Genomic DNA, 14,036 nt, shown 5'->3' on the forward strand with positions numbered 1-14,036 from the left:
GGAAAGAAACTCCACTGAACTGCTCTTGACCCATAAGGCCCAGCTATGTTCTTACCCCCGGATTCTGTAAGAATCACTGCAGCTCTGTGACAAATTCCCTTTTACTTTTCCCCACTCAGCTACCTTAAGTTTTCTTCTCCTAATTGAAATTAGAGTCTTAACTAGTAAAGTGATCGATTTAAGGTGAGGGATAAAGAAGAAGGAAGGACCTTGCTCGACAAAGTGAGGAAGATGGTGATGCTTTCATGGTAGGGGATATGGAAGGAGGAACTAGAGAAAGTTTGGGGTGGATGAGATAATGAGTTCAGTTTTATAAATGTATGATTTGAGATGTCTATAGAATATCCCAGTGGGCATTACTAGTATATAGCTGGAACTCAGGAAGAGTCACATGAGATGGGATTAATATTTGAAAGTCAACAGCCTTTAGAGTAAAGTCAATGATGTGGATAAAATAACTATAGAGAGGGTTTAGAGAGGGAGCAAACGACTGAGACCCGGTGAGCACCAACAGTTGAGGACAGGCATAGCAAAGGAATCCTATAGAGTAACAGCCAGAGACAAAGGAGGTCAACTAGAAGAGAAGCAGGCCTAAAAGACTGAGAATGAGGGTGTGGTCAGTGATGTTAGAGGCTCCAAGAAGTCAAATACTATGAGGATTGATAATTGCTCATTAGACTCCACTGGTAAGTAGTTGCTGGTGTCATCAGCAAGGTCATTTTCAATGGTGTAATGGGAGAAGAATCCAGATTTCAAGGACTGAAGAACAAATGGGAAGAATAGCGCCAGATGAGGAGTTAATGGAACCTGAAACAATATGTTATACTACATTTTGTAGAAACTTGTTTGTGAAGAAAAAAGAGTTGTGGAATGGTAGAGGGTGGGTAATCTCAGGGCAAAGGGAAAGAAGGAGGCATCTATCTGGTAAGCAGACTACATGTTAATGTTGGTCAGTCAGGGTACCCTCTTCCCAGCAGAAGCAAGCTTTGTGCAATAAAATGAGCTGGGCAAATCCAATGCCCTTTCTTAGGAATTTGATCTAGAACATACAAGGAAAAAGTACCATTTAGCAGTGGAGAAGTTAAATGATGCCATGGAACTGTTGACAGGCAGGAAGAATAGAGCTAATGTAAAAGGAAAAGCAGGTGCTGCCATGAACAGGAGGGAGGGAGGGAGGGAAGGAGGGAGGGAGGGAGGGAGAGACCATGAAACTTGTTGGAAAGAAGAAGTTGAAAACAGTCAATGCCCAGAGATGCTCCAGTTTCTGATATAATTTCAGTTCCTGTTCTAGGCCTTGTAAATCATTTTAACAAACCATTTTTTCTCCTTGAGTTAGTGTAAATGGATCTCTTTCCTTTCAACAAAGTAAGGTCCATCAACTCTCTAAGTTGTCTTTTCAAGATGTTTTTAAAAAAAATCTGTTATTTTCTAGGCTGTATCATCTCAGGGGAGGCAAATGAGTACTGTGGTTCAGAGATAGGTTTAGATTTAGATAGACCTGAATTTAAATCCTCATTCTGCTACTTACACTTTGTGTGAGCTTGAGCACTTTGCATAACTTCTCTGGGTCCAGGTGTTCTCATCTGTAAAGAAATAATAATTATTTCTACTGCATAGTATAATTTAAGGATTAAAATAAAAGAATGCACACACACAAAAAACTCACCTCAGTGTCTGGCAATAGAAAGTTAAATAGATGCCAATTATTTTTGTGTTATTATCAGTTTATAATTAGTTTTGTTAGGCAGCCTTTCTCTATCTTAAATATCTATTTTCTTTTTTAGTTTCAGTGAGTTCCTTCTAGCAACTAAGTACATATTCAGCTTCTTCACACTTTATATATTTGCATATTGATATTTGAATGCTGCTTGGAATGATGAATATTGAAAAGCTTTAATCTCTGTGGCTTATTCTTACTAGCTGCCTTGTCTTAGATCTTCTCTAGAAACATAGTTAAATGGAGAATACACTTTATTTAAATACATTTTATTTAAATTGCAAACATAATAGTGATTTTATCTTATATTAAGATCTAATTATTCATTCACTAATTCATTCATTTATTCCACAAATATATGTCAAGGTTTTTCTATGTACAAAGTGCAGTTAGGTGCTAGAGACAATGTGAAGCTTTGTAAGACATTGTGATTTAAGAAGCTATATCTAGTAAGAGAGATAGATGGATTCACAGAATTATAGAGCTAAAAGGTGCCTTATACAAAGATAATCAATCCCCAATCTGTCATTTACAAATGGGGAAGCTGAGACACAGTGAGGTTAAGAAGTAATTCAGGAATTCAAATCTGGATTGTCCGAATCCCAGCCCAGCTCTTTTTTTCAATTAGATCATCCAATACAATAACGAATGAAGCAAGTGCTATGATAAGCATAGGGCTATAATAAAGGATAACACATTCTAGCCAAATGAGAGAAGGGGGAAGAATTTTAATTCATGTGTGATGAAAGAGTAGGAGGTAGGCTTACAGGCAGAGGGTGAAGTGTGAGCAAAGGCACAGGGTGTGGAAGAGAGTGTGTGTGGTCCCCTGCTTGGTGAAGGTGACAGGTGGAGATAAGAGATGGGAGTTGACACTGAACAAAAAGGAAACCAAATCCCAAGCAGCTGTAGTGCTATTTCAAGGAATCTCTGCTTTACTATTTAAGGGCTTTTTGTTTTTTTATTTTAGAAGTTTATGGCTTGATGGGACCTTTTTCAGAGAAGGTAGCTAAGGTAGCTCAGGTAGCATGGTGAAAGGCGGGTGGGAGGGGTAGAGCAAGACCACCTAAAAGGCTAATGAGATAGCCACAGTGAGGCATGATCTATAGTGGCAGAAGCAACAGAGAGGAGAGGAGCTCAGACAGAGAAGCAATAGTAAGAAAACATGGATCTTGAAGAAGACATGGTTGTAACAACAATGATTTTAGTTATGACTGAAACAACCATCTCAGTATTTTAGATACTCCATTTTAGCAACAAATGGATAGAATTATTTTCACTAAAATAATCAGATGCACTTTGAAATTTTGATAGTTTAAATAATATAACAAAATATTTCTTCAAGCCTTCCTACCAAAACCTGGAATCAGACAAGGATGTCCACTCGCACCACTTCTATTCAGCATAGCATTGGTAGTCCTAGCTAGCCATCAGGCAAGAAAAAGAAATAAAAGTCATTCAAATTGGAAGGGAAGAGATAAAATGGTGATTATATGCAGATGACATGATACTGTATACAGAAAACCCTAAAGACTCCTCACAAAAACTGCTAGTACTGATAAATGAATTCAGCAAGGTAGCAGGATACAAGATTAACATACAGAAATCTGTTGCATTTCTTTACACTAACAATAAAAATATCAGAAAGGGAAGGCAAAAAAAACAATTTCTTTTAAAATCACATTAAAAAATATCTAGGAATAATCCTGACCAAGGAGGTGAAAGAATTATATGCTGGGAACTATAAAACATGAAAAAAGGAAACTGAAGATGAGTCAAAGAAATGTAAAGATATACCATGCTCTTGGATGGGAAGAATGATGCCATTCTGACCAGTGTGCGGTTGTACCTCTTTGTAGTTTTGATTTGCATTTCTCTAATAATTAGTGATGTTGAGCATCTTTTCATGTGCCAGTTGGCCATCTCTATGTCTTTTTGAAGAAATGTCTATTTAAGTTTTCTGCCCATTTTTTGATTGGGTTGTTTGGGGTTTTTTTGTTATTAAGTTGTAGAAGCTGTTTGTGTATTTTGGAAATTAAGCCCTTGTTGGTCACATCATTTGCAAATATTTTCTCCCAGTCCGTAGGTTGTCTTTTCATTTTGTTTATGGTTTCCTTTGATGGGCAAAAACATAAGTTTGATTAGGTCCCATTTGTTTATTTTTGCTTTTATTTCTATTGCCTTGGGAGACTGCCCTAAGAAAACATTGGTATGATTTATATCAGAGAATGTTTTGCCTATGTTCTCTTCTAGGGGTTTTATAGTGTCATGTCTTTTATTTAAGTCTTTAAGCCAGTTTGAGTTTATTTTTGTGTATAGTGTGAGGGAGTGTTGTAATTTCATTGATTTACATGTGGCTGTCCAGTTTTCCCAATACCAATTGAAGAGATTGTCTTTTCTCCATTGTATATTCTTGCCTTCTTTATTGAAGATTAATTGACTGTAGGTGTGTGGATTTACTCCTGGGCTGTCTATTCTGTTCCATTGATCCATATGTCTGTTTTTGTGCCAGTACCACACTGTTTTGACTACTGTAGGTTTGTAGTATTGTCTGAAGTCTGGGAGGGTTATGCTTCCAGCTTTGTTCTTTTTCCATAGGATTACTTTGGCAAATCTTTTATAGTTCCCTAAAATTTATTAATTCCATAAATTTTATGCTTCTGTATACATTTTAGGAATATTTCTTCTAGTTCTATGAAAAATGTCATGGGTAATTTGGTAGAGATTACATTAAATCTGTAGATTGCTTTGGGTAGTATGGCCATTTTAACAATATTAATTCTTCCAATCCAAGAGCATGGGATATCTTTACATTTCTTTGAATCATCTTCAGTTTCCTTTTTTCATGTTTTATAGTTCCCAGCATATAATTCTTTCACCTCCTTGGTCAGGATTATCCCTAGATATTTTTTAATGTGATCTTAAAAGAAATTTTTTTTTACTTTCCCTTTCTGATATTTTTATTGCTAGTGTAAAGAAATGCAACAGATTTCTGTATGTTTATCTTGTATCCTGCTACATTGCTGAATTCATTTATCAGTACTAGTAGTTTTTGTGAGGAGTCTTTAGGGTTTTCTGTATACAGTATCATGTCATCTGCATATAATCACCATATAGTTCACCAAAATCAACTATATTTCAATAAAAATTTTACAAAAGTATTTCTTCAAAATCATTTAACAAGCCTGACACCCGGCCGGAGCACCAAGACCCTGTGAGCAACACGGCAGAATTTACTGGATACAGTGAAAGCAGTGCTCAGAGGGAAATTGGCGGCTGTAAACACCTTAGATGAGCTCAACCATAGGCTGGTCACAGCTGAGGAAAGAGTCAATGAGCTTGAATACAGGTCAGAATTTCCCAAACTGTAGAGGACCAGTGGTAACAACTATCCAAAAACCAGCAGACTATGCCCAGACACCAGCAAGCATTTATTTATTCCTTTACCGCGGGGTTGCCTGAAGGCATAGCAAAGATCAATAAAATTAAAAGCTGGTTCTTTGAGAAGATAAACAAAACTGATAAACCATTAGCCAGACTCATCAAGAAAAAAAGGGAGAAGACTCAAATCAACAGATTTAGAAATGAAAAAGGAGAAGTAACAACTGACACTCCAGAAATACAAAGGATCATGAGAGATTACTACAAGAAACTACATGCCAATAAAATGGACAACCTGGAAGAAATGGACAAATTCTTAGAAAAGGACAACCTCCTGAGACTGAACCAGGAAGAAATAGAAAATATAAACAGATAAATCACAAGCACTGAAATTCAAACTGTGATTTAAAATCTTCCAATAAAGAAAAGCCCAGGACCAGATGGCTTCACAGGCGAATTCTAGCAAACATTTAGAGAAGAGCTAACACCTATCCTTCTCAAACTCTTCCAAAATATAGCAGAGGGAGGAACACTCCCAAACTCATTCTTCAAGGCCACCATCACCCTGATACCAAAACCAGACAAAGATGTCACAAAAAAAGAAAACTACAGGCCAATATCACTGATGAACATAGATGCAAAAATCCTCAAAAAAAGACTAGCAAACAGAATCCAACAGCACATTAAAAGGATCATACACCATGACCAAGAGGGCATTATCCCAGGAATGCAAGGATTCTTCAATATACGCCAATCAATGTGATATACCATATTAACAAATTGAAGGAGAAAAACCATATGATCATCTCAATAGCTGCAGAAAAAACTTTCAACAAAATTCAACACCCATTTATGATAAAAAACCTCCAGAAAGTAGGCATAGAGGGAACTTACCTCAACATAATAAAGGCCTATATGACAAACCCACAGCCAACATTGTTCCCAATGGTGAAAAACTGAAACCATTTCCACTAAGATCAGGAACAAGACAAGGTTGTCCACACTCACTACTGTTATTCAACATAGTTTTGGAAGTTTTAGCCAGAGCAATCAGAGAAGAAAAAGAAATAAAAGGAATCCAAATCAGAAAAGAAGAAGTAAAACCATCATTGTTTGCAGATGACATGATACTATACATAGAGAATCCTAAAGATGCTACCAGAAAACTACTAGAGCTAAGCAACGAATTTCATAAAGTAGCAGGATACAAAATTAATGCACAGAAATCTCTTGCATTCCTATACACTAATGATGAAAAATCTGAAAGAGAAATTAAGGAAACACTCCCATTTACGATTGCAACAAAAAGAATAAAATACCTAGGAATAAACCTACCTAAGGACACAAAAGACCTGTTTGAAGCAAACAATAAGACACTGGTGAAAGAAATTAAAGATGATACAAACAGATGGAGAGATATGCCATGTTCTTGGATTGGAAGAATCAACACTGTGAAAATGACTATACTACCCAAAGCAATCTACAGATTCAGTGCAATCCCTATCAAACTACCAAGGCATTTTTCACAGAACTAGAACAAAAACTTTCACAATTTGTATGGAAGCACAAAAGACCCCGAATAGCCAAAGCAATCTTGAGAAAGAAAAATGGAGCTGGAGGAATCAGACCCCCTGACTTCAGACTATATGAAAAAGCTACCGTAATCAAGACAGTATGGTACTGGCACAAAAACAGAAATATTGATCAATGGAACAGGATAGAAAGCCCAGAGATAAACCCATGCACACATGGTCACCTTATCTTTGATAAAGGAGGCAAGAATATACAATGGAGAAAAGACAGCCTCTTCAATAAATGGTGCTGGGAAAACTGGACAGCTACATGTAAAAGAATGAAATTAGAACACTCCCTAACACATACACACAAATAAACTCAAAATGGATTAAAGACCTAAATGTAAGGCCAGACACTATAAAACTCTTTGAGGAAAACAGAGACATAACACTCTATGACATAAATCACAGCAATATCCCTTTTGACCCACCTTCTAGAAAAATGGAAATAAAAACAAAAATAAACAAATGGGACCTAACAAAGCTACAAAGCTTTTGCACAGCAAAGGAAACCATAAACAAGACGAAAAGACAACCCTCAGAATGGGAGAAAATATTTGCAGATGAAGCAACTGACAAAGGATTAATCTCCAAAATTTACAAGCAGCTCATGCAGCTCAATATCATAAAAACAAACAACCCAATTCAAAAATAGGCAGAAGAACTAAATAGACATTTCTCCAAAGAAGATATACAGGTAGCCAACAAACACATGAAAGAATGCTCAACATCACTAATCATTAGAGAAATGCAAATCAAAACTACAGTGAGGTATCACCTCACACCAGTCAGAATGGCCATCATCAAAAAATCTACAATAAATGCTGGAGAGGGTGTGGAGAAAAGGGAACCCTCTTGCACTGTTGGTGGGAATGTAAATTGATAACAGTCACTATGGAGAACAGTATAGAGGTTCCTTAAGAAATAAAAGTAGAACTACCGTACAACCCAGCAATCCCATGACTGGGCATATATCCTGAGAAAACCACAATTCAAAAAGAGTCATGTACCACAATGTTCATTGCAGCACTATTTACAATAGCCAGAACATGGAAGCAACCTATGTGTCCATTGACAGATGAATGGATAAAGAAGATGTGGCACATATATACAGTGGAATATTACTCAGCCATAAAAAGAAACAAAATTGAGTTATTTGTAGCAAGGTGGATGGACCTAGAGTCTGTCATACAGAGTGAAGTAAGTCAGAAAGGGAAAAACAAATACCATATGCTAACACATATATATGGAATCTAAAAAAAAAAAGGTTATGAAGAACGTAGGGGCAGGACAGGAATAAAGACACAGACATAGAGAATGGACTTGAGGACATGGGGAGAGGGAAGGGTAAGCTGGGACAAACTGAGAGAGTGGCATGGACTAATAAATACTACCAAATGTAAAATAGATAGGCAGTGGGAAGTAGCCGCATAGCACAGGGAGATCAGGTTGGTGCTTTGTGACCACCTGGAGGGGTGGGATAAGGAAGGTGGGAGGGAGGGAGATGCAAGAGGGAAGAGATATGGCTATATATGTATATGTATAGCTGATTCTCTTTGTTATTAAGCAGAAACTAACACACCATTGTAAAGCACTTATACCCCAATAAGGATGTTTAAAAAAACAAAAAAATCATTTATCAAGGCCAAAGAACCAGCCTTCAAAACTAGTTCAAGTATCTTTCTCACTGGGACCTCTTTGCCTTCCCACAATCACCTAAGCAATATGAGACTGGATATATATTTTTTATTATAGTGTATATATATATGTATATATAGTTATTAAAGTAGATATAGCATATATAGACACACTGTATATTATAGTATATTCAGTATATATATGCTATTATAATATTTGTATAAACATCTATTTTCCCTCATCTACTGTAACCTTCTTGAGAATAGGAATATGCTTTTCTTTGTTTTCCTAGTGTCTAGCATAGTTCCTCCTCCGTGTGTATATCAAAGCCTTCTGTGTGTATACTCCTCTCTTGGTAATTGGTAAGATCCTTTAATAGACACTTAGTTATGGACATGCCTAATCCAATCATCAACCAGTATACCTGTCTGTATTTTTCCACCTGTTTTTCCAAGGATGGCAAAATTCCTTGGTAAATTCCATGTGTGCTAAGTCTACAAAATCCCTTTTCCATGTCAGCAAAACACATACACCAAAGCAGGAAATGTGTGGGGGTAAAAAATGACGTTATTAGTGAACCGACTCTGGTCCCAAAATATCACCACTTCCTTTTCAATGCTGAGTCTTTTAAGCCTTCTATTTTGGAATCTTTTGTGTGATTGAGGCCAACCAGTTTGGTCTAGTGTGTAAAATTACAAAGCAGCTCATAATATTGAGAGCTTACCATATACCAGGTACTCTTCCAACCATTTTCTCTGTAATCCTCACCACAATTTCTTTGAATATATAGTCTTAGTCTCACATTTTATAGATGAGGAAACTGAAGAACAGAGATGCTCAATAGCTTGGATAAGGTCACACAATCTTAACCAAGGTAAGGAGTAAAGCCAGAATTCTGTTGATTATCTTAGCAGTCTAAATTCAGAGCCTGTTCTTTCAAATAATCCACAACATTGTCTGTCATTGAATCCTCCCTCTTAAAACTGAAAATCTAAATAATATTTATCAAGTTTTAGTCTTCTGGAATTTCTCTGGTTCTCTACCATCTCCAAAATTTGCTGGGCATTATAAAATCTTAGTAAATGTTTTTAGCAAACTGAAAGAGTTCACCAGGGTCAATAGAGCTAAATTCATTTAAAATGACAGGAAGTTTGAGTATATTATTATCTTTTATCTGTGTTACCCTTTTCAGTTTGTACTGCATTTCATCTGAGATGTCTCTGTCTAAATGCTCTTCTTTCTGTGAATCGTCCTTTAGAGCCTCCAGGCAGATTTGGATTTTTTTTTTTTTTGGTTATATTTCCCCTGGGGTTTGAACTCACCTCTATTAATATAAATTAGTATATTTTATATTTTACATTTATTTATTTGCATGCCTATCTTCTTATTGGACTGTCAACATCTTGATAGAAGAGGTTATATCTCCTTATTATGAAAGGCTCAACATTTGGTACAAGAGCTAACACTTAGCAAGTGTTCAATAAATATTATTGACAGAAATTGGAGGAAAGCAAAACAGATCCTGAGAAACTCAGGTTTCTGTACCATAAAAGTTATCATGACACTATTATCCCCAAGAAATCAGGCTCTTATTCTTTCCTTCTTAGTCTTCTTTAAATAAACAAAAACCAAAAACACAGAGTAGTCTTTTTTCTTGCTTCAGAATTTTTTGTCACACACTTTAGTTCATTCTGGGCTCTCACGACTCTATTCTGGGAGGTTTGTGCCACTGTTTTAAAATTGTCTTGGAAAACAAATGTGTACAAAAAAGGGAATTCCACTGGTTAGGATTCGGCGCTTTCACTGCTGTGGGCCCGGGCTTGATCCCTGGTTGGGGAACTAAGATCCTGCAAGCTGCGCAGTGCAGCTAAAAAATTAAAAAAAAAAAAAAAAGTAAAATTGTCTTGGTTATGTGCCCCGTCTCTCATCTTTTATTTATACGCTGTTAGGTCTGAGCCTACAGCGTATAAATATTAGAAAGGCTATTTGTGAGCCACATATATCCTTCTATATGCTCTTCTTTCCTTACTCAACTGAGTGATATGCTACTGCAGTGTCAGGAATGTCTTTTTGTTAGCTTCCATCTTTCTTGATCCACTCACTCTCTCTCTTCCAGTTGCACTTTACTGCATTCCATCTAACTTTGTTTGAAGCTTTTGAAATTTGCTTTCCCCAAAATATAGAGATTATGACCAGTGACCCCCTTCATTGGTAATTTATATAACTATATCACATGCATTTTCATTCTTGTAACTTTAGCATATGAAGGGACAAGTTAGAGGAACGTAGTAAAATGCTCAAGGTGAGACACTTCTAAGTGGCAGGAAATTGCTGAAAATCAGGTCTGTCTGATGCTAAATAAAGCATGTACTCTTAAACCATATTACACAGTATATGCTCATAAATTCTATATGAGGTGCCACAGGCTTCAATAACCCCACTGGCCCAAGGCCAGTCAGGCAGTACCCAGCAGACCTGGAATTAGAAGCAAAGTTTCTGACTGCTAGTTCGGTATTTTTTTCTACTTTTTTTTTTTTTTAACATCTTTATTGGAGTATAATTGCTTTACATTGTTGTGTTAGTTTCTGCTGTATAACAAAGTGAATCAGTTATACGTATACATATATCCCCATATCCCCTCCCTCTTGAGCCTCCCTCCCACCCTCCCTATCCCACCCCTCTAGGTCGTCACAAAGCACCAAGCTGATTCCCTGTGCTATGTAGCAGCTTCCCAATAGCTACCTATTTTACATTTGGTAGTGTATATATGTCCATGCCACTCTCTCACTTCTTCTCGACATCCTCCATTACTGGGGTTAGGTAGGGAGAGCAAACACCGACTTGGCATTTTATATGATATTTTGAAGGATTAGAATGAATTTGAAGAGTGTGGAAGGATATAGCACCATTAGATCCAAACATTATCTTGGGAAAGATTAGCCTCTCATCCTTTACTCCCTGTTGTTAATTCACACAGAGTGGGAATAATTGGCATGTTCCATAAAAGGCTTTGTAGATACGATACTACAGTTTTAGGCAGATGGCACTATCAGTGGTTCCCTTTCCAGTGTCATTGTTAATGCATTCTCCCTCTCTTTTTTCCTCTGCTTTCATAATAAAAATAGAGGTTTATTTAAAAAAATAAGAGTAAAGGAAAAATTTGCATACTCTTGTTCAGGAATTTTCTCTGAAGCTTAAAAACTATCTAAGATTTATTAGGAACTTCAGTTTAGTCTACTGACTCCTTTTAGTTATATCAGCTCTGTCTTACATTCTCATTCTTCAGCTTTCTACTCCTTTAGTAACAGTCATCCAGCCTTTGCTGATACCTGGTTCTCTTAACATCTATCCGCTGTCTCATTTAAGAGTAAGTCTATATGAGTGGACCTAGAGATTATCACACTAAGTGAAGTAAGTCAGACAGAGAAAGATGAATATAATATATCTCTTAAATGTGGAATCTAGAAAAAATGATACAAATGAACTTATTTACAAAACAGAAACAGACTCACAGACTTCGAAAACAAACTTACGGTTACCAAAGGAGAAAGCGGGTAGAGGAAGGATGGATTAAGAGTTTGGGATTAACATAGACACACTACGGTATATAAAATAGATAACTAGTAAGAACCTGCTGTATAGCACAGGGAATTCTACTCAGTGCTCTGTAGTGGCCTATGTGGGAAAAGATTCTAAAAAAAAAAAAATAGAGTGGATCATATATATATAACTGATTCACTTTTCTGTGTACCTGAAACTAACACAACATTGTAAATCAACTATACTTCAATAAAAATTTTTAAAAAGATAACCCACAAGGACCTACTATATAGCACATGAAACTATACTCAATATCTTATAATAACCTATAATGGAAAATAATCTAAAAAAGAATATATGTATATATATATAAAACTAAATTACTTTTCTGTACACCTAAAACTAACACAACATTGTAAATCAACTATACTTCAATAAAATAAAATAAAAAAAGTAAGTCTAATAGCTTTCTCATATGATGGTCCTTCCAATGTTTGAAGAGTGTAAACATGAACCACCAAATCTTGTCTCCCCTGGTCAAACATCCCAGTTGTTACAGGATGATACAGATGAAAGAATGAAGGTCTAAGAGTCAATGACCTGGCTCTGCCTCTTATTAACCATGCTACTTTGATCAAGGCACTTAATGTCACTCAATTTCATCACTGCAATCTATTAAGACTGGTATAATAACATTTATCTCATAGGATGATTATGGGGATCAAAATCAGCATCAGAGTGTGTGTCAAAGACTTGCATACTGTAAATTTGTATGTAAATCTGATCATGGCTGCCCTGTGGTTGCACACAGTAGAGTTGTTACACTTAAACTGGAATAAAGCACTTCAGAATGGGGCTGATCTGTAAAGGATATGGGGAGATACTTTACTCTCTCGGTGAAAACACTTCTTTAATATGCCTAAAGTGGCATTAGAGGTTGTTATTAGCTATGCTGGCTCATCTTAAACTTGTGGTCAGCTAAAAAACCCAGATCTTCACCTCTACTTTTTTCACATGCACTCATGATATTTAACCTAGATGCAAAAATTAATCTTTAAAAAAAAGAAGTATAGTTAATTTACAATATTATATAAGTTTCAGGTGTACAACATAGTAATTCAAAATTCTTATAGATTATACTCCATTTAGAGTTATTATAAAATATTGGCTATATTCCCTGTGCTGTACAATATATTCTTATAGCTTATTTATCTTATACATAGTAGTTTGTACCTCTTAATCCCCACCCCTAGGAATTAATCTTTGTGCCAGTTAAATTTCACACTATTGGTCTTGGCCCAGTTCTTGAGTACGTTGAGGATATTTAAAGAATTTTTTAAAAATAAATTTATTTATTTTTGGCTGTGTTGGGTCTTCATTGCTGCTCGTGGGCTTTCTATAGTTGCGGTGAGCGGTGGCTACTCTTCATTGCGGTGCACAGGCTTCTCACTGTGGTGGCTCCTCTTGTTGTGGAACACCAGCTCTAGGCGTGTGGGCTCAGTAGTTGTGGCTCGTGGGCTCTAGAGCACAGGCTCAGTAGTTGTGGCACACAGGCTTATTTGCTCTGAGGCATGCAGGATCTTCCTGTACCAGGGCTCAAACCCGTGCCCCCTGCATTGCTTAAGGGGATTCTTAACCACTGTGCCACTAGGGAAGTCCCTATTTAGAGTACTGAATGAAGCTTCTGGATGAGTTCTACTGCCCAGCTTTGCAGCATCTGCAAATAAACCAATTTTCTTTCCAATAGCCTTTTTCTATGGCCTGTTAAAGGCACAGATTTATTGTCTACTTTTCCATAGCAGGACTAGAATAATCTGTACCTATAGGTGTAGGAGGTCCTGAAACACTTTGAGATGGGATATTCAGGGTATCTGGCTCAATAATCCCTTGAAATGTCTAAGAAAAGCCCCATCACCCTATGTTTTGTCGGGTTGGTGGCATGGGGAAAAAGTATTAGGTGGCTTAATTTTCTTGCCAGTGCTTGTAAAAGGTCTCTACTTTTTGATGAAAGGTTGATGATGTCCTAATGGAAAATTATGATCTGAGAACTTTCCATTTTGGTTGCTGCAATGATGAAAGAAAATAGTCTGACTCATCTCACTTCAAATTCTGGAGACCTTTCCACACCCATTTATTACATATGAGCACCTTCCCTTTTTACAGGAATGGAGAAGAATATATTCATTAGC

At 36.6% G+C, this 14,036-nt stretch overlaps 1 long non-coding RNA gene across 1 annotated transcript in view; it reads right to left on the reverse strand.

Annotated features, from left to right (window-relative positions):
* Nucleotides 1-14,036, reverse strand: part of LOC309800352 — a 273,034-nt gene that overhangs the window by 10,689 nt on the left and 248,309 nt on the right. Inside the window, exon 2 of the long non-coding RNA XR_014293446.1 lies at nucleotides 1,529-1,583. This is a non-coding gene — a long non-coding RNA (uncharacterized lncRNA). The remainder of the gene's footprint in view (nucleotides 1-1,528; nucleotides 1,584-14,036) is intronic.

This window comes from Mesoplodon mirus, assembly GCF_964341445.2.
Source record: "Mesoplodon mirus genome assembly, chromosome: 3".
NCBI classification, from domain to species: domain Eukaryota; kingdom Metazoa; phylum Chordata; class Mammalia; order Artiodactyla; family Ziphiidae; genus Mesoplodon; species Mesoplodon mirus.